The 21,820-nt window shown below is 48.9% G+C and overlaps 1 long non-coding RNA gene and 1 pseudogene across 1 annotated transcript in view; both read left to right on the top strand.

Annotated features, from left to right (window-relative positions):
- Nucleotides 1-21,820, top strand: part of LOC127485670 (uncharacterized) — a 401,588-nt gene that overhangs the window by 168,329 nt on the left and 211,439 nt on the right. The window lies entirely within an intron of this gene.
- The window catches only part of LOC100342594 (nucleoporin SEH1-like), a 28,133-nt pseudogene continuing 7,651 nt past the window's right edge, over nucleotides 1,339-21,820 (top strand).

The following is a 21,820-nucleotide window of genomic DNA, read 5'->3' as shown; positions in this document are numbered from 1 at the left end:
AACTGCAGCAATGCCATGGCGCTGAGGGGCAAACCTGCAGGCCCTGTGGGTGGAGTGCGGGACTCCAGCCCTGCACGGCGCTCTCCCTGGGTCTCTGTTCACTTGGCAGCCACTCTAGGCAGTCTGTGGACAATGAGTGTAAATGTCCATTCTCCCACATTCAGCCCCAGACAGCACAACTGCATCACCATCCTTGCTACTGGACACTTTAAGTTAAGTGTGCTCATGGAACACTGTATGCCCTTGTCTGTCTCTGTGTGCGCCTGTCCTCCTGCAACAATCAAATCATAATGGAAGTGACAAATGGGTTTGGGCCCTGGGCATAAAATGTAAACTGAACAAAAATAATTGAGGAGCTTCCTCTTGAGGCTGGAGAGGAAGACAAGGAGGTCAGGGTTTCTGGGCTGAAGCTTTCAGTCCAGTTCCCCATCGTCCCATTCCACTGGCTCCTTGCAGGAGCCCACACCCAGGGTCATACTGCTAGCTGAACCAGATCATTGTACAGGGATGGACGCTAACGCATCTACGTCTGTTTCCTTTGTACATTAACTTTCCATTTCTACAGTTATTTCCTGGGATATTATGCCCCAAGCTAAGGCATACGTCTGAGACATTCTACACACCCACTATTCATTCATTATGCTTTCGGTGTGTATATACTAAGCTCTTTATGTGAGTGAACTCTTTCCATGCTAAGCACTGAGTATTAAAGATGAGAAAGACACCGCTTCTACCTCCAAGTGGGACAAAGACAAATAACCAGACATAGGGGTACAGCTCTGCACCTGGGTACAAGGCATCCAGGCAAACTTGAGAGGGGCATGCAGAAGCACATGTGTGTGAAAGATGCGAGCCTGCTGGATGAGGCTACATCTGGACTGAGGTCTCGGGAAGTGAGAACTCCACATAGTGGAAGCCGCATTCAGGCACAGGTGGAAGGGTTGTGAAGACTTGACAAGAAAAAGAAATGACACAGGGGGGTTGGAGGAACCACCAGGAGCTCACACGCCTGGAACTAAATGCTAAGCAGCAGATGTGGGAAGTCACTAGCGAGTTCCTGGTTACTCCTTGTCACCCTAAAGGTGCTGGACTGGCCCTGAGGTACAGGAGCCCCTGAGACTCCTCCACAGGACAGGATGCCACCCACTTAAAAAAGTAAAGGTCATAAGGACAACAGCAGGGGTTGACAGAGAGGGCAAGGACTGGGTCAAGAAGCCATTGCAGTCATCCAGGGAGAGATGAAGAGGGTGGATCTGAAGCCAGCAGTGTGTGTGCAGTCGAGGAAGGAGATGCTGGAGGGAGGAGGTGTGGGTGGTGGTGGAGGTGGTGGTGGTGGTGATGCTGGTGGTGGAGGTGGTAGTGGTGGAGGTGTTGGTGGTGATGGTGATGCTGGTGGTGGTGGTGGTGGTGGTGATGCTGGTGGTGGTGGTGGTGGAGGTGGTGGTGATGGTGGTGGTGGTGGAGGTGGTGGTGGTGGTGGAGGTGGTGGTGATGCTGGTGGAGGTGGTGGTGATGCTGGTGGTGGTGGTGGTGGTGGACGTGGTGGTGGTGGAGGTGGTGGTGGTGGTGGAGGTGGTAGTGATGCTGGTGGTGGTGATGCTGGTGCTGGTGGTGGTGGTGGACGTGGTGGTGGTGGACGTGGTGGTGGTGTTGATGGTGATGGTGGTGGTAGAGGTGGTTGAGGTGGTGGTGGAGGTGGTGGTGATGCTGATGGTGGTGATGGTGGTGGTGGAGGTTGTGGTGATGGTGGTGGTGGTGGTGGAGGTGATGGTGGTGGTGGTGGTGGAGGTGGTGGTGGTGATGCTGGTGGTGGAGGTGGTGGTGATGGTGGTGGTGGTGGAGGTGGTGGTGGTGGTGGAGGTGGTGGTGATGCTGGTGGTGGTGATGCTGGTGGTGGTGGTGGAGGTGGTAGTGATGCTGGTGGAGGTGGTGGTGATGCTGGTGGTGGTGGTGGTGGTGGATGTGGTGGTGGTGGAGGTGGTGGTGGTGTTGATGGTGATGCTGGTGGTAGAGGTGGTTGAGGTGGTGGTGGAGGTGGTGGTAATGCTGGTGGTGATGCTGGTGGTGGTGGTGATGGTGGTGGTGGAGGTTGTGGTGATGGTGGTGGTGGTGGTGGAGGTGATGGTGGTGGTGGTGGTGGAGGTGGTGATGGTGGTGGTGGTGATGGTGGTGGTGGAGGTGGTGGTGATGGTAGAGGTGGTGGTGGTGGTGATGGTGGTGGTGGAGTTGGTGGTGATGCTGGTGGTGGTAGTGGTGGTGCTGGTGCTGGTGGTACTGGCAACTCAGTCCTCTCAGCTTCCAATACAAAACATCACATCACACATTGGGGGGCTTGTAAACAAAGCTTAGTTCTCACAGTTCAGGAGGCCAAGAAGCACAGACCAAGGCAACAGCACTCTTGGAGTCTGGGTAGGGGAAGTCTTCCAGTCCACAGATGGTGCCTTGTCGTTGCATCGTCGCATGGGAGAAGGGACCTGGGAGCTCTCTGGGATCTCTTCTGTGAGGACACTAATCCCATTCATGAGAGCTCTGCATTTAGGATCTAATCACCTCCCAAAGAGCCCAGCTCCCAACATCAGCACACTGAGGTAGGGGCTTTCCTTGAGTTTATTTATTTGTTTTTATTTATTCAAAAGACAAAGTGACACAGAGAGAGGAGAGACCCTCTATTTTGCTGTCCCATTTCCAAAATGCCCACAATTTCTGGGGCTCGGCCAGGTCAAAGGCAAGAGCCTGGAGCTCCTCTGGGTCTCCCATGTGGAGATCAGGGACTCGACTGTGAGCTATTCCCTGCTACTTCCCGTTAGCAGTAGGTGGATCAGAAGTGGAGTAGCCAGGGCTGAAACCAGGCTGTCCCCTACAGGATGCAGGCATCCCAAATGGCAGCTTAATCCTCTGTGTCACAACACCCGCCCCAGTGGTGACAATTTTTCTTAAGATTTTATTTGATAGGGAGAGTTACAGACAGTGAAAGAGAGAGAGAGAGAGAGAGAGAGAGAGAGAGACAGAGAGAGAGAGAGAGAGAGAGAGAGAGAGAGAGAGAGGTCTTCTATCTGCTGGTTCACTCCCCAGATGGCTACAATAGCCGGAGCTGGGCCAATCCCAAGCCAGGAGCCAGGAGCTCCTTCCAGGTCTCCCACACGGGTGCAGGGGCCCAAGGACGTGGGCCATCTTCCACTGCTTTCCCAGGCCACTGCAGAGAGCTAGATCAGAAGAGGAGCAGCCGGGACTTGAACCAGCACCATAGGTGGAGGATTAACCCACAGAGCCACAGCACCGGCACTGATGATGTTTTAACATACGTGTTTTGGGGGACAAACAACCAGACCACAGCAGTCCTCCTTCTCTGGGGGACACTGGACAGTGTGAGAAGGACAAGAGCAGGTGCATGGCTCTGAGGAACAGCAAATGTATGTGACCGAGAGGAGGCTGAGCCTGGAGAGGGGATTGAGAGTGGCTTGAAAGGTGGGAGGAGAAGCAGGGGACCACGGGGTGAGAGCAGCCAGTGAGAGAGGACATGGAGAAGGAGGGCGTGGTCACCAGCTTTGATTCCTGAGTCTGATTCTCCAGCATGGCTTCCGCCTGAGGCTAAGCTGCTGCCCTCCATCCCTGGAATGTGCCAGGCCCCTCCTCCTCGCCTCAGCCTTTGCCTGCAGGAGTATTTCTCTCCATCCACCTTCCCACCTATCTTCTCTTAGGTGCAGCCACGTTTCCTGTCCTTTGCAACTTCCTCCATTACTACCCCAGGTCAGCTGTGCCAAACTCTCTCTCTTTTTTAAAGATTTATTTATTTATTCAAAAGTCAGAGTTACAAAGAGAGGGGAGAGAGAGAGAGAGAGAGAGAGAGAGAGAGAGAGAGAGAGTTCTTCCAACTGATGTTTTACTCCCCAATTGGCCACAACAGCCAGAGCTGTGATGATCCAAAGCCAGGAGCCAGGAGCTTCTTCTGGGTCTCCTACGTGGGTGCGGAGGCCCAAGGACTTGGGCCATCTTCCACTGCTTTCCCAGGCCATAGCAGAGAGCTGGATTGGAAGTGGAGCAGCCAGGACTAGAACCGGTGCCCATATGGGATGCCAGTGCTTCAGGCCGGGGCGTTAACCCACTGTACCACAGTGCCAGCCCCACAAATTCACTTTCAAAAAACTTTATTTATTCATTTGAACTACAGAATGATGGGAGGGATGGGGAGGGGGATAGATATCTTCCATTTGCTGGTTTACTCCCCAGATGGCTGCAACAGCTGGGGCTGGGTCAGGCTGAAGCCAGGAGTCCCACATGGGCAGCAGGAGCCCAAGTGCTTGGGCCAGCTTTGGCTGCCTTCTCAGGCACATTATCTGGATTACAAGTGGAGCAGCCAGGACTTAAATCAGCCCTCTGATATGGCATGCTGGCAATTCAAGAGGTGACTTAACCCACTGTGCCACAGTGCCAGCCACCAGCTGTGTCAAATTCTCATGGTACACACTGTGCAGAGCCTTCTAAGAAAAAAGGCATAGGTTTTGTTTGTTTGTTTGGTGGCAGGGGCTTGAGGGAGGTTGTTTCTTTGTTTTTGCCACTTGGTATGCATTCTGTCTTCTGCTGGTAAAAGAAATGAGATTTTCCTTTAAGGTAAATCTCCTTCACTTGAGTGTGGTCAGGCAGAGAAATAAACTAAGATCCAGTTTCATCAATAGCCAAAGGGCGGGCAAGTGACCCAAGCTAAGCCTCTGCTTCTCCCTACAATTCCTGGCTCATGCAGAGAGACAATATGGTGACTCAAAAATAGTTTGAACTAATTCATCAGGGCCTTGGGGGAAACAGCAATTGTTCTGCTGTGCAGACTCACAGAGATCCCCTGGGGCCTGCCCTCCTACCCACCTGGGTTCTAAATGTGCTCTCCATTCTGCAAACCACTCTCAAGCCTTCTCACAGGGGTCATCATGCTTGGTGCACCCAAGTCAGTTTGCAGCATTTGCCATTGACAACTACAAGTTCATCCTGAAATGAGAAAACTCTCCGGAAGTGGCCTCAAGTGCTCTTCTGGAGCACCTGGAACCCACCCAGCAGGCTCCAGGGGCTTCTGATTCCTTCCAGATAGTGGACTCTTCCTCCTGGCACCATCTTGCAATTCCCAAGGGCCCGACCCCAGGTGCCTAGCAGGTGGCATCCCAGGCATCCCCTCTAAGCCACTGACACCTCAAACCTGGTCCCCTGATGGGGCTGCTTTCTCATGTTCTCCCTACAGAGGTGGGTGATGTCCCCTGCATGACACCCAGACCTAACCTGCCCGGCCAGCAGAGCCCCAGACTCGGCACCCCTTTCTTGGACAAGCCTAGGGAAGTGAGACACCCTTGGCTACTGAGCTTTCATCTCCTCCAGCCCATTGTACACAACATGCAGGAAGTCACTCTGAAACCCTGAGGCTCCAGAGCCCTCATTTTCATGGTGTCTGAGCATCATTCTCCTCCTTCTCATCAGCCTCCTGGTAGGACCATAACTTACACACTCAGCTTAACTGGAAGGTGCACAACACAATCCCACTGCAGAGATGAGGGCAAGTGCACACCCAGGTCAGTGTTCCCTTAGTGGAAATGGGGAAAAGCAAAGAAATTTTCCATTTCCTCACAATTCCAAGGACAAATGTCCACTAAGTCTCATGCATTTTTTTGTCAGTGAATCAAATGCTAGTTTAACCTTTTCTCTAAAAATTTAGCGATAATTGCAGTTCATTGTGTAGACGTGTGAGAATGTCAATTCTAAAAGAAGTGGGGTGTGTCTCAGGGGTATGTGAGTTCACAGAAACAGTCATGTTGCAGAGTGGGGGCAGTAGGAGAAGGCCGGGTGAGCTACCCCTGGAGATACTGTACTTTTGTCCCTGGGAAAGTAAGAGCCCTGAGGGTAGGGGGGGATTGTATCCTCCCCTTAGCCACAGCAGGACAACAGGGACTCTGCAAATGGTCCAAAGACATCAGGGAGACCTTAGAGACCTTAAATCCCCTCTGTGGTGGCTTGGCTGATAATGCAGGATGGTTCAAGTTTGTTCCACTTTCTTAGCAGTAACTGAACAACCCAAGGGTCTGTTAGCAGGACCTGGCAGGGGCTGGTATTAACATCTGCACTCAGATATCACGTGATTAAGCTGCTACACATACTCTGTTCCCATGGGAGGTCCTTCAGTACTGCTCCAGTCTGTCAAATAGAATAATCTTGAAGGCCACTATCTACCAACTGTACCATTCTTAACGTGTGTGCAAAATTAATTCAGTTTTGGGAGAAAGAAAGCCCAGGACTAGGTGGCTTCACTGCTGAATTCTACCAAACTTTTAAAGAAGTAATCCCAATAATTCTCAAACTATTCGAAACAATTGGAAGGGAGAGAATCCTCCCAAACTCCTTCTATGAAGCCAGCATCACACTACTTACAAAACCAGAAAAAGATACAAGAAAGAAAGAGATCAACACAAGAACTGCCCTGATGAACATAGACGAAAAAAAGTGCTCAGTAAAGTACTAGCAAATAAAATCCAACAACACATCAGAAAGAGCATTCACCTGGACAAAGTGGGACCCACCCCTGGTATGCAGGGATGGTTCAACATAGGCAAATCAATAAATGAGATGTTTTACACTAACAAACTGAAGAATTCAAATGATATGATTATCTCAATAGATGCAGAGAAAGCATTTGATAAAGTACAATGTCCATTCATGATAAAAACGTTAAGCACATTGAGTATAGAGGGAACATCCCTCAACACAATCAAGGCAATATACGACAAACCCACAGCCAGCATCATATTGAATGGGGAAAGTTGGAAGTATTTCCACCCAAGATCCAGAACCAGACAAGGATGCCCACTCTCACCACTACTATTCAAAATAGTTCTGGATTTCAGCCAGAGCCATCAGGCAAGAAAAAGAAGTTGAAGGTATACAAATGGGAAAAGAGGAAGTCAAATTATCCCTGCCACCAAAAAACAAACAAACAAACAAAACCTATGCTTTTTTTCTTAGAAGGCTCTGCACAGTGTGTACCATGAGAATTTGACACAGCTGGTGGCTGGCACTGTGGCACAGTGGGTTAAGTCACCTCTTGGATTGCCAGCATGCCATATCAGAGGGCTGATTTAAGTCCTGACTGCTCCATTTGCAATCCAGGTAATGTGCCTGAGAAGGCAGCCAAAGCTGGCCCAAGCACTTTGGCTCCTGCCGCCCATGTGGGACTCCTGGCTTCAGCCTGACCCAGCCCCAGCTGTTGCAGCCATCTGGGGAGTAAACCAGCAAATGGAAGATATCTATCCCCCTCCCCATCCCTCCCATCATTCTGTAGTTCAAATGAATAAATAAAGTTTTTTGAAAGTGAATTTGTGGGGCTGGCACTGTGGTACAGTGGGTTAACGCCCCGGCCTGAAGCACTGGCATCCCATATGGGCACCGGTTCTAGTCCTGGCTGCTCCACTTCCAATCCAGCTCTCTGCTATGGCCTGGGAAAGCAGTGGAAGATGGCCCAAGTCCTTGGGCCTCCGCACCCACGTAGGAGACCCAGAAGAAGCTCCTGGCTCCTGGCTTTGGATCATCACAGCTCTGGCTGTTGTGGCCAATTGGGGAGTAAAACATCAGTTGGAAGACCTCTCTCTCTCTCTCTCTCTCTCCCCCCCCCTTTGTAACTCTGACTTTTGAATAAATAAATAAATCTTTAAAAAAGAGAGAGAGTTTGGCACAGCTGACCTGGGGTAGTTATGGAGGAAGTTGCAAAGGACAGGAAATGTGGTTGTGTTACTGGAGAAATTTTTTGTAGCTATTGTGAATGGCACTGATCTTCTAAGCTCAATTCAATGCCATGGCATTGTTTGTGTATACAAATGCAATTGATTTTGTGTTAATTTTATATCCCACAACTTTACCAAACTCTCTGAAGAGTTCCAATAATCTCTCAGTAGGGGTTTTGGTTCCCCTATATATAGGGATAAATTTAACCAAAGTTGTGAAAAATCTCTACAATGAAAATTACAAAATATTAAGGAAAGAAGTAGAAGAAGACACTGAAAAATGGGAAAATCTTCCGAGTTTGTGGATTGGAAGAATTAACATAATCAAAACGTCCATACAACCAAAAGCAACTTACAGATTCAATGTGATCCCAATCATAATACCAAATATGTTCTTTTTTTAATAAAAGATATATTTATTTTTACTTGAAAGTCAGAGTTACACAGATAGAGCAGGAGAGGCAGAGAGAGAGAGACAAGAAGAGGTCTTCCATCTGCTGGTTCACTCCCAGTTGACTGCAACAGCTGGAGCTGCACCAGGAGCCAGGAGCTTCTTCCAGGTCTCCCACATGAGTGCTGGGGCCCAAGCACCTGGGCCATCTTCTACTGCTTTCCCAGGCCATAGCAGAGAGCTGGATTGGAAGTGGAGAAGCCGGGACTTGAACTGGCACCCATATGGGATGCCAGCACTGCAGGCGGCGGCTTTACCTGCTACAGCACAGCGCCGGCCCCAGATGATGTTCTTCTTCTTTCTCTCTCTCTCTCTTTTTGACAGGCAGAGTGGACAGTAAGAGAGAGAGACAGAGAGAAAGGTCTTCCTTTGCCATCGGTTCACCCTCCAATGGCCACTGTGGCTGGTGCGCTGTGGCCGGCGCACCACGCTGATCTGAAGCCAGGAGCCAGGTGCTTCTCCTGGTCTCCCATGCGGGTGCAGGGCCCAAGGACGTGGGCCATCCTCCACTGCACTCCCGGGCCACAGCAGAGAGCTGGACTGGAAGAGGAGCAACTGGGACAGAATCCAGCACCCCAACCGGGACTAGAACCCGGTGTGCTGGCGCCGCTAGGTGGAGGATTAGCCTATAGAGCTGTGGCGCCGGCCTAGATGTTCTTCTTAGATCAGGAAAAAAATTACCCTAAAAGTCATATGGAATCACAAGAGGCCCCAGATAGCTAAAGCAGTGATAAATAATAAAAGAAAGTTGGAGACAGAAGAATTCATAATTTCAAGACATATTACAGCACAGTTATAATCACCAACTAGTCTCTCTCTCTCTCTCTCTCTCTCTCTCTCTCTCTCTAACCCTGCCTTTCAAATAAATACATAAATCTTTTTTTTTTAATCAACCAAGAGAGGGTGCATGGGGCAGGGTCTGGGGGAGTTCCCAGCATGGGACTGGCAGCTGATTCTCCCTATGGGCTTGTGAGTACAGCACTTACTCACCCACAGTGGCCTGTGATGACCCATGTGGAGTATGGCCAACCAGGGAAGCTCACCTGAAAGTTGGAGGCTGCAGTCTCCGTGGGAGCTCTGTCACACACATGTCATCCTGAGGACCTACCTGGCTGGCTTTCAGTCTCCAGCCTCCCATCCTCATGGAACCCAAGACCCCCACACCAATCACATTGTTAGCTCACATATGCAGCATGGCTCAGGGCCCCTCATAAACAGAGGCATTCTGCCAGGCAGGCCTCAAGGATCACCTCCCAGGAGCCATGGGCAAAACCCAGACTTCTCTCTGGGTGAAGTGATATTCTTTACCGAGCCAGGTGTAGAACGTTCTGCCTCCCACCCAGACCCCAAATCAGGAGGAGGCTGTGGGGCCGCCCTGGGTCCAGAGGCCCCATGGGATAGGCTGAGCCTTTGCTGAGATGCCTTGCAGCTCACCTCCTCCCTCAACCCACCTGCTCCTTCACTCCCCATCAGGGCTGACTGCAAGGGCACAGCCAGGAAATGTCCCACGTGCCCATCTCCATCCCAGACTGTGTTCCCAGAGACCCCCAACCCACGGCACCTGCCACACACGCCTTGTAAACTGTACTGCTGCATCAGAAGGCATCCGGGAGCACTCCTGCCATCTGGGAAGCTTGCTTCACTCGGGAGCAGAGAAAAACTGAGGAACCTGACTGTCAGCAGGGCATGCGCAAATAAATCAGGAGATGGTGCTACACACAGCAGAGCACTTCAGAGCTATTGAAGTGAATGGACCTTTCCTATATCTGCTAATAGGACAAAGCCTTAAACACAATGTTGAGATGAAAACAAACAAATCACATGGAGTTAGTCTCATTGTACCACTTACATAATTTATTAAAGCACAAAACTCTGTGTCAATAGAACATACATATTTATGAAAAACCCTGAAGCAAATATGGAATAGCATTACCATTTGTTAAATCTGGGGAGCTAAAAATCCCTTGGCAGTATGTGGATGCTTGTTTTACCATCTCTATCGTTGTTGTTATTAATTGCTTACTAGTAATTATTTTTGGCTTGAGGTTCAGGCATTTGAGAGGTTTCTCTGCCCTGGTCCATTTTCCTTGCCACTGAGGTGCTCATGTGTTTGCATGGGTGTGCTGTGTGTTCTTGTGGGCTGAAGGAATCTTTAGCAAGCATAGGGGCTTCCCTGGTGTGCTGCCCAGACACTCCCTAGAGATCAGCCACAGGCCGTCTCGTCCCCTGAGGACCCACGGACTCCAGTCTGGGGGGAGTTGCTGGGCGAGCAGGGCTCCACCCTCCAGAGGCAGCAGCAGCTGGGGCACGGGGCACAATGCACAGGGCCATGCAGGGGTGTGGGTGGGCTGAAGGATGGCACACAGAATCTCCAGCTTGCATGTGGGGAGGGCTGAAGAGAGGTTGTTACCAGGTCCAGGCTGTGAGGTCAGAGGAACCATGTTCTGGGCCACTGTGTGCATCTGTTTGCACATGCGTGTATTATGTACTTAGATGTGCTTGTGTGTATATATGTGACCTGGGCACATGTGCAGTGCACCTGTGTGACAAGTGATGTGTGCATGTGCACAGGTGTGTATATGCATGTGTATGGTGCAGTGTGTATACAGTAGTTTACTCCAGGGTCCCGTGTGTATATGCATGTGTATGGTGTGGTGTGTATACAGTAGTTTACTCCAGGGTTACGTGTGTATTTACATGTGTATGGTGCGGTGTGTATACAGTAGTTTACTCCAGGGTTACGTGTGTATATGCATGTGTATGGTGCGGTGTGTATACAGTAGTTTGCTCCAGGGTCCCGTGTGTATATGCATGTTTATGGTGCAGTGTGTATACAGTAGTTTGCTCCAGGGTCCCGTGTGTATATGCATGTGTATGGTGTGGTGTGTATACAGTAGTTTACTCCAGGGTTACGTGTGTATTTACATGTGTATGGTGCGGTGTGTATACAGTAGTTTACTCCAGGGTCCCGTGTGTATTTACATGTGTATGGTGCGGTGTGTATACAGTAGTTTGCTCCAGGGTCCCGTGTGTATATGCATGTGTATGGTGTGGTGTGTGTACAGTAGTTTACTCCAGGGTCACGTGTGTATATGCATGTGTATGGTGTGGTGTGTGTACAGTAGTTTACTCCAGGGTCACGTGTGTATATGCATGTGTATGGTGTGGTGTGTGTACAGTAGTTTACTCCAGGGTCCCGTGTGTATATGCATGTGTATGGTGCGGTGTGTGTACAGTAGTTTACTCCAGGGTCCCGTGTGTATATGCATGTGTATGGTGCGGTGTGTGTACAGTAGTTTACTCCAGGGTCCCGTGTGTATATGCATGTGTATGGTGCGGTGTGTGTACAGTAGTTTACTCCAGGGTCCCGTGTGTATATGCATGTGTATGGTGCGGTGTGTATACAGTAGTTTGCTCCAGGGTCCCGTGTGTATATGCATGTTTATGGTGCAGTGTGTATACAGTAGTTTGCTCCAGGGTCCCGTGTGTATATGCATGTGTATGGTGTGGTGTGTATACAGTAGTTTACTCCAGGGTTACGTGTGTATTTACATGTGTATGGTGCGGTGTGTATACAGTAGTTTACTCCAGGGTCCCGTGTGTATTTACATGTGTATGGTGCGGTGTGTATACAGTAGTTTGCTCCAGGGTCCCGTGTGTATATGCATGTGTATGGTGTGGTGTGTGTACAGTAGTTTACTCCAGGGTCACGTGTGTATATGCATGTGTATGGTGTGGTGTGTGTACAGTAGTTTACTCCAGGGTCACGTGTGTATATGCATGTGTATGGTGTGGTGTGTGTACAGTAGTTTACTCCAGGGTCCCGTGTGTATATGCATGTGTATGGTGCGGTGTGTGTACAGTAGTTTACTCCAGGGTCCCGTGTGTATATGCATGTGTATGGTGCGGTGTGTGTACAGTAGTTTACTCCAGGGTCCCGTGTGTATATGCATGTGTATGGTGCGGTGTGTATACAGTAGTTTGCTCCAGGGTCCCGTGTGTATATGCATGTGTATGGTGCGGTGTGTATACAGTAGTTTGCTCCAGGGTCCCGTGTGTATATGCATGTGTATGGTGCGGTGTGTGTACAGTAGTTTACTCCAGGGTCCCGTGTGTATATGCATGTGTATGGTGCGGTGTGTATACAGTAGTTTACTCCAGGGTCACGTGTGTATATGCATGTGTATGGTGTGGTGTGTATACAGTAGTTTACTCCAGGGTCCCGTGTGTATATGCATGTGTATGGTGCAGTGTGTATACAGTAGTTTGCTCCAGGGTCCCGTGTGTATACGCATGTGTATGGTGCGGTGTGTATACAGTAGTTTACTCCAGGGTCCCGTGTGTATACGCATGTGTATGGTGTGGTGTGTATACAGTAGTTTACTCCAGGGTCCCGTGTGTATATGCATGTATATGGTGTGGTGTGTATACAGTAGTTTACTCCAGGGTCCCGTGTGTATATGCATGTGTATGGTGTGGTGTGTATACAAGTTTGCTGCAGGGTCCCATGTGTGACTCCAGGGGCTGATGCTGAGGGAAGAGGAGGAAGAAAATGACGAGTTGCATTTCCCACCGCCCTAAGGGAGCAAAGCCTTAGAATCGCATCTAAGTTGATGTTCTGAAGATGAAAATGCTTGCTTCTTTAACAACTGCTCACGACTGGAAGCTCCTGCCCGTGGCACGTCTTTCCTTCTCCTTGACAATCATCGAATGCTTTCCACGAGCATCTCTGGGCAGCAGTGGGCATCTCTTTGGAATCCCGCCTTCCCCAAGAGGACACCGAGGGCGGGGTGTGCTGTGCAGACAACGTGCTGAGAGCCGAGTCATCGCCCAGCCCACAGAGCACAGGCGCCCAGGCTGATGCACTTTCATGACAGAGAAGGGAAGTAACAAATGGGACAGAACTTTCCTGCTCCCAACTTCAGAACCGGTACTAGATGTGCAGTAATGTGGAGTCCAAGAATAACGAAATTGAAACTGTTTTCAACCAAATAGGGTATCTCACATTGTTAGCTCCATGTCTCCCCTTCCCTCTGTCCATGGTTTCCTCTGAACCTTTGAGTGACAGCTGTTTTCTCCACCCTCCTCCCAAGCCTGGCCTCATTGATGTCCAGGGCACCCCAGTGGCTCCTGCTTGCTGACCTTCCTGGTGGACTCCTCACATCAGCACTGGGCACTAGGGGTCACCACCCTCGATGTCACCAGCATCCTCATGTGCCTCTTTCCCACTGCCCTTTGTCTCTTGACCTCTGATGACCTTGTCCCCTGCTGCATCATAACCACCTACTCCATGTCCATACCCTTGGCCATACACAGCCGAGCTGACTCTGAAACCTTTATTCTGATCCTGCCTCCCTTAGACCTCCCCACCCCCTGTCCTAACTTAGTCTCTGTCAGCCATTCTTCAACCTGCAGTTCATTCATCTCAGGCCCTCCACTTGTTCTCTTCTGACCCAGGGGTGGGGCCCCAGGCCACCATACAATCACCACTTTGCCTAGTGCCATCTTAAATCAGTTCCAGCCTGCAGCTGGTGGCTACTTTGTGCCAGTCATCCTTTACACATAATACAGTATCTGAAGCCCTGTGAAAGAAGCCTGTGCCTTAAAAGAACTGAAGACATGAAGGGACTAAGTTGCCAATAGAAAGAAAGCAAGATAGGTAATAAAACTGAACCCAGGGAACCGGCGCTGTGGTGTAGCAGGTAAAGCTGCCTCCTGCAGTGCCAGCATCCAATATGGGTACTGGAGTCTCAGCTGCTCTACTTCTGATCCAGCTTTCTGCTATGGCCTGGGAAAGCAGTAGAAGATGGTCCAAGAACTTGGGCTCCTTAACCCACGTGGGAGACCCGAAAGAAGCTCCTGGCTCCTGGCTTTGAATTGGTGCAGCTCCAACCATTGCAGCCAACTGGGGAGTGAACCAGAGGAAGGAAAACATCTCTCTCTCTCTCTCTTTCTCTGTATAACTCTTTCAAATAAATTAATAAGTGTTTAAAAAAAACTGATTCCAAAACAGAAAATGAATTAGAAAAAGAACACAATAACCAAGATCATAAAAGGGAATCCACGGGTAGATTAAAGGTGTGTTCATTGAATATCCTGCCAAAGAGTAAAATGACAGGATGTTTGTGTGATGAGAAAATCTGGTGTTCTATATAATGTTTTCAGATGTGGGAGGAGCCCTGTCTGTTATTCATCACATGTGACCCTGCAACAGTAGTGGAGATTCTTGCAGAGAGATTGGGCATAACTTCCACATATGTTAAGAAGATAAACCAATGGTTGATGAGAACATGAAAAGTGCTCAACATTTTCCATTAGGAAATAATATCAAAGTCACAATGAAAAACCACTTCCCATCCACGGGGATGGCTGTAATGAAAAGACAGCAGCAAGTGTTGGTGATGTTGGTGGGGCAATTGGAACACATGTCCAGTTCTGATGTAAAACATGGGTGGGGAGGGAGCAGGAACGCTCTTGCCTGGACCTGTGCCAGGATAGCTTGGTGCTCTCTGAGCTGACTTCTGCCATGGTATGGCCCACATAGCAATGCTGGGGGCACCCTTCCCATCTTATCCCATCTTATCCATAGCTCCCACAGATTGGGCACATGTTTCTATCCTGGTGGTCCAGACTCTGTTAATGCCTTAGGATCCTGTGTTCTTCCTCCAGCTTCTCCTCAGCTGAGATATGTTCATCTTTCTACACAGTCTACTGGACACCATCCAAGAAGGTCTCCACAGCTCCCTTGCTCGGACACCACCTGAGCACACACTAACCTAGAAGCCAGTGTCCTTTGCTCTGTAGCTACCACATTCTTTTTTGAAAAATAAATTGTGTTTATTTTCTTTTTTTTTTTAAATTTTTTGACAGGCAGAGTGGACAGTGAGAGAGAGACAGAGAGAAAGGTCTTCCTTTTGCCATTGGTTCACCCTCCAATGGCCACCATGGCTGGCGCACCGCGCTGATCCGAAGGCAGGAGCCAGGTACTTCTCCTGGTCACCCATGGGGTGCAGGGCCCAAGCACTTGGGCCATCCTCCACTGCACTCCCTGGCCACAGCAGAGAGCTGGCCTGGAAGAGGGGCAACTGGGACAGAATCCGGTGCCCTGACCGGGACTAGAACCCAGTGTGCTGGCGCCGCAAGGCGGAGGATTAGCCTAGTGAGCCGCGGCGCCGGCCTATTTTCATTTTTTTAAGAGACACAGAGACAAAGGTCTTCCATCCATGGTTCGTCCCCCATAGGCATGCAACAGCCAGGGCTGAGCCAGGCCAAAGTCAGGACCCAGGAACTCAACCCAGGTCTCACGTGGGTCCCAAGAACCCAAGCACTTGAACCCCACCTGCTACCTCCCTTGGTGTGTGTGAACAAGGAGCTGGATTTGGAAGTGGAGCAGGCAGTAAAATCCAGGTGCTCCAATAAGTCATGTGAGAGCTCCAAGTAGTGTCCTAACCCCTTTGCCAAATGCCCACTCCTCTATTTTCTTCTTCTTTTTGAAAATCTTTTTGATTCTCAGGCAAGAAACTAACATCAGTTCACTTCCCATCCACTCCAGTATATTTCTGGTGTTGCTTTGATATCTGAGAACTCACTGAATCCCCTGTATAGAGAATTTCCTGCCAGGCTTCAACCAGTGGCTCTCTCCAAAAATATCTAACACTCTTGCTCAGTGTGGCTCAGTTGCCTCCTTGATTGTCAGATGCCTATTTTGAAATCCGGTTTGGTTGGTCTGGCAAATCATACTGGTATAGAACACCTTTTCCTCAGGCCTCAGTGAAAACTTAGCCGAGAAGGGCCCCATTTTGACTATAGATAAGTTTTCATACTATCAGTGGTACATAGTTTTTTTAAAAGAGTTATTTTATTTATTTGAAAGACAGAGTTACAGAGAGAGGTAGAGACAGAGAGACAGAGAGACAGAGAAAGAGAGAGAGAGAGGTCTTCCATCCACTGGTTCACTCCCAGATGGCTGCAAAGACCAGAGCTGTACCAATCTGAAGCCAGGAGCTTCTTCCAGGTCTCCCATGTGGCTGCAGTCCTTGGGCCATCCTCCACTGCTTTCCCAAGTTACAGCAGATTGCTGGATTGGAATAGGAGCAGCCAGGACTAGAACTGGCACCCATATGGGATGCTGGCACTTCAGGCCAGGGCTTTAACCTGCTGCACCACAGCGCCAGCCCCCACACAGTTTTATACTTTGCATTTTCCACCAAAAATAGTTTCTACGGTTTGGCATAACACTAGTGAGCATTTTCAAATTATGGCTTCTAATTTGTTAAGTGAAAGATGGCATCTGGTTTTCCCACAAAAATAGACAATTGGCTAACAAGCCACAAAGACAAAGTTTCAACAACACTGCTTCTTAAAGAAATGCAAGTAAAAACCAACATGAGGTACCAGGATAACTAAGACCTTCAAAAAATGGAAACATAATGTTAGCAAGGATTAGAGAAATCGAACATCTTGTCCATTGCTGGAGAAAATGTTAGTGGTTCAGCCACTGTAGAAAAGCTTGGCTGGGGCTTGTGTTATCACATAGGGAGCTAAGGGGCTGCCTGCAATGCTGGCATCCCATAGGGGAGCACAGTTTCAAGTCCTGGCTGCTCTACTTCCCATCCAGCTTCCTGCTAATGCAGCTGAGAAAGCAGAGGAAGGTGGCCTAAGTACTTGGGACCCTGCTACCCTTGTGGGAGACCCAAATGGAGTTTCTGGCTCCTGGTTTTGGCCTGACCCAGTGCTGGCTGTTGCTGCCATCTGGGGCGTGGACCAGCACATGGAAGGTTCTCTCTCTATGTCTCTCCCTCTCTCAGGAACTCTGCCTTTCAAGCAAATGAATGAATCTTTTCTAAAAGATGAGAAGACTGGCCAGTGTTGTAGGGTAGTTAGTAAGCTGCTGCCTGCAATGCCAGCTTCCTGTATGGTCACTGGTTTGTGTCCCAGCTGCTCCACGTCTGATCCAGCACCCTGCTAATGCACCTGGGAAAGCAATGGAAGGTGGACGAAGTGTTTGGGCCCATGCCACCCACATGGGAGACCAGGAAGAAGCTCCTGGTTCCTGGCTTCAGCGAGGCTTAGCCCTGGCTGTTGTAGCCATCTGGGGAGTGAACCAGAGGATAGGAGATCTGTAGGTCTCTCTCTGCCTCTCCCTCTCTCTTTCCTTTTCAAATAAATATTATTGTAATTGTAAAAAATGAAAACAACCAATTGAGAAATGAGGAAATTATAACAATTATGAAGTCCATTTATAATACCATACAATGCAGCCATTAAAAATAGGAAACATTGAAAAACTTTAAATAGGAAATAGTTTTAAATAGGAAACATTAAAGATATATAAAAATGATTACCAAGGGAAAAGTTCTTAAACTTTAAAAATAAATTAAAAGAAAAAAACTTCAAGACAATATCAATAGTATGATTCCTGATATTTAAAAACCCTAGCAGCTGGAGTTGTAGTGCAGCAGGTTAAGCCACCGCTAGTGACACTGGCATCCCATACTGGAGTGCTGGCTTGAGTCCTGGCAGTTCCACTTCCAACCCAGCTTCTTGCTAATTCATCTGGGAAAGCAGTGAAGGGCAAATCAAGTACCTCGGTCCCTGACACCTATGTAGGAGACATGGTTCCAGGCTCTTGGCTTTGGCCTAGCCAAGCCCTGGCTGCTGTAGCCATTTAGGGAGTAACTAGCAGATGGAAGACCTCAGTCTCTCTATGATGTTTTCTCTCTCTCTATCTCTCACTCCTGTTTTTCAACTAAATAAATCCTAAAAAAAAACCCAAACCCTTAACATCCTGTGTATGTATACATATGCATTATAAATGCACAAAAAGACTAGGGGTGGACATTGTGGCCACCATGAGTTAAAATGCTGCTTGGGATGCCAGCAGCTCATATTGGAGTGCTAGTTCAAGTCCTGGCTGCCCTGTTTTGAATCCAGCTTCCTACTAATGTGCCTGAGAACATAGCAGATGATTGCACAAGTAGTTGGGTTCCTGTCACCCATGTGGGAGACCTGGATGGAGCTCCTGGCCCCTGGTTTTGACCTGCCCAGCCCCAGCTGTTGTAATCATTTGGAGAGAGTTGATGAAAGATCTCTCTCTTGCTCTTTCTGTTCCCTCTCCTTGGGTCTTCCTGTCTCTCTGCCTTTCAAATAAATAAGTCTTTTTACAAGACCCTGAAAAGATGCCTACCATATTGTGTTAATGGCTTATATTGCATTTGGGACAATATGTATTGTCTTTGTAGTTAAGTAAGAGTATATTTCTATTGATCAGCAGAAAACATGTAAAAATAGAATCAGATTTTGCTTTTATTTGGCATCCCACTCAATAAGGACTGCTCCTTGCTAAGGAGTGGGCTGTCTCACCTGGTTGCAACACAACCTGGTAAAATACCCCTTCAAAACGATCCATCAGCTTTGATTCTGGTTTCATGGCTTGCAGACACCCCTGGGATCATTCAGGTTTGGCAGGCAGCTTGAGAACAGAAGCATGCGCCCTCTAAGGAGCTGCTTGCACGCCTCTTCCCCAGGACTCAGCCCCACAACAGGGCTAAATGCTGAGGACTCACCTAGGAAATGCACTAGACACTGGGCTATCCTGTCTGAGGTTAAGCCCCTCCTGTGGGGTGGGGGTGGGGGTGGGGGTGGGGTGTTCATATTCAGTGCCCGCCCCATGCCTGGTCTCCTTGTCTGGATGTGGGCTCTCCCTGAAAGTCTTTGCTGGCAACACTGGCAGTGTGACGCTCAGACCTCCCTTCAAGAGAGCTTGCTGTGTGGAGCATAACTGAAAGCTGTCTGCTGCCCAAATTTTGGGCTCTATTGTGGCTTGCAAGGCCACACTGCCCTCAAGTTGTGCCCAACCAACGACTGAGCACAGTGCGTGTGTGGGGTGGCACAGTGCATGTGTACGGAGACAGAGATGGACCATTTGGACTCCCCGTGTAGGACTTCTTCAGCACAGTCTTGGCACAGGGCCTCCCCTCTCTGCCAGCCTCTCTGAAAACACCACCATGGTCCAGTTCTTGGTACCAACCCCCTCCCTGCCCCCTTCACATGTGTCAGACTGGAAGCTGACGCACACTGCATCTCTGTCTCCCTTTTATCATTCACACTCATTTCCCCCATCAACTCTTTTCTCTTCATTGTGGCCCCTGCTGCCAGGTTACCCTAAACCAACCCATTTTTGCCTTTGGTGCTCTCCACGGGGAAGCCCTGTATCTCTAGTCCCTCCCCTGCCCCACGAATGCTTGCTCTCCTCACTCCTGCCCTGGTTGGTTACCTCTGGGTCCCCACGCAGAGAACTCCATCTCAGTGTTTGTGTTTGGAGGGACTCAGCTTGGGGCTGGGGCTGACATTAGGGTCCCTGCAAAAAATGAGTATCTTCCATTTGGAATAACAAACCCATATTCTGAAGCAGAACACATTAACAGTGGCAAAAGCAGCTTAAAAAGTAATGGAGTCGGGGCCGGCGCTGTGGCGTAGTGGGTGAGGCTGCCACCTGCAGTGCCAGCATCCCATATGAGTGCCAGTTCGAGTCCTGGCTGCTCCACTTCCTATCCAGCTCTCTGCTATGGCCTGGGAAAGCAGTAGAAGATGGTCCAAGGCCTTGGGCCCCTTGACCCGTGTGAGAAACCCAGAAGAAGCTCCTGGCTTCTATAGCTCTATGCTAATTGTACTGTAATCAACTCTGATTGTGACTTTTCAATAACTCTTAGCCAAGTTATTAAACTCTTCAACGTCTGTTTGCTCATCAGTGGGGAAGGTTATCTATCATGTTCCTTGCAACTCTAGAAAAAAGAAATTCATCACCCAAGTGTTGGGCGGCTTACACGATGGTTAGAAGGAATCTGGGACCAGGTGAGATTATTCCAGGTGCCACAGAGGTCTAAATCCCCATGTTCCAGGAATCTGCATCCAGGTACTGGGGATTCATGGGGGCAAGCACATGACAGTGGTAGCAGACTTCGAGATCTCCTTCCCAGTCTTTAGAAAGAGTGCCAGGGCCCTGTGGAGAGGTAAGACACAGGCCTCAGAACTTCACTTGCGAGGCAGGGCAGCATTTTGGCTCAGATCCTGAAAACACCTCTCCAGCATATAAGATGCAAGGAGGCTCTGTGCGCCAGGCTTTGGGGCTGAACAAGGTGGTTCTGGCAGTGGGTATCATTGACATGAAGTAGAGGGCTGGGGTTTCTCCAAAGATGGTCACTACATTGTCTTGCCATCAAAAGGGGCCAGGACCATGGGAAAAGTGGAGGCAGCAGATCAAGGCCAGGCACTTGTGTAACTCCGGTCCCCAGACCCCTGGGCCCTGTGCACCAGCTTGTAGGAGTTTCATCAGGAGTGCATATGGGTATAAAAGGCAAAAAAAAAAAAATCAGTTTAAAAAAAATCCCATAGCCTATGATGGATTTGTCATGAATCACAGGAAAGACTGTGTCAATTTTAAGCTCCATTAGAACACAGAAAACCCTTTGTTCTGCATTTGAGAATCTGTGTGGGCCCAAGGCTCAGGTCTAGGAGGAGAAGTAGACACATTTGATCTGACAGCACATTCATATCTTGGCCCCCTTAGTTTCTTATGGAGGACTACTACGTAGCATAGCAAATTATGAGCAGCTTACCAGATGTCATGGACTGAATGTCTGTGTCTCTTAAACTTCATATGTCAAAATCTATTACCCTGGGGCCGGTGCTATGGCGCAGTAGGTTAACCCTCCAACTGTGGTACCAGCATCCCATATGGGTGCCGGTTTTAGTCACAGCTGCCCCTTTTTCAATCCAGTTATCTGTTACAGCCTGGGAAAGCAGCAGAAGATGGCCCAAGTTCTTGGGTCCCTGCACCCGCATGGGAGACCTGGAAGAAGCTCCTGGCTTCTGGCTTTGGACTGGCACAGCTTAAGCCATTGTGGCTATTTGGGGAGTGATCAGTGGACAGAAGACCTTTGTCTCTGTCTCTCCTTATCACTGTCTGTAACTCTACCTCTCAAATAAATAAATAAATTTTTTTAAAAAAAATCTAATTCCCAGCTTGATGGCATTTGGAGGTATGGACTTTGGGAGGTATTAGGTCATGAGGTGGAATCCCTCTCCCAACTCTATGCTCACACATAAGCTACATAAAATACATAATTATTCCAAATTCACCATACACCAACAGCTCATAGTGCATTGCCTCCTTCAATACTTACCCCAAATATTCACTGTATAAAGCACCCAAGCACTATCAGGAAGAGTACTGCCTTGAAAGTAGATTAATTTTACCAAATTCGCTCATGTCTTCTACCAAGACAATTTCTTCAAGGAGATGAGATGGAGTGAAATTCATGACACTGGACAATGTCTGAAGCAAGGCATTAAATTCTTCATTGTGGAAGCAAATAATAATGCTGGCAGTAGGGATATGGTGTGGGTACCTTTTTGATGACATTTGTGGTCATGAATAATAAGAAAATCACTCATCTGAAAACCCTGGATAGGAGGTGGGTGTTGGGTGAGGTGGTTAACACAACACTTCAGATACCTGCATCCCATATTAGAGTGCATAGGTTCAAGTCCTAGCTATACCCTCATTTCAAATTCCTGCCAATATGTATCCTAGAAGGCAGAAGGTGATGTCTCACGTGAC

Source organism: Oryctolagus cuniculus, chromosome 7 (assembly GCF_964237555.1).
Source record: "Oryctolagus cuniculus chromosome 7, mOryCun1.1, whole genome shotgun sequence".
Classification (NCBI taxonomy): Eukaryota; Metazoa; Chordata; class Mammalia; order Lagomorpha; family Leporidae; genus Oryctolagus; species Oryctolagus cuniculus.
Note: the sequence above shows the minus strand (reverse complement) of the source record. Positions and strands in the feature narration are given on the sequence as shown.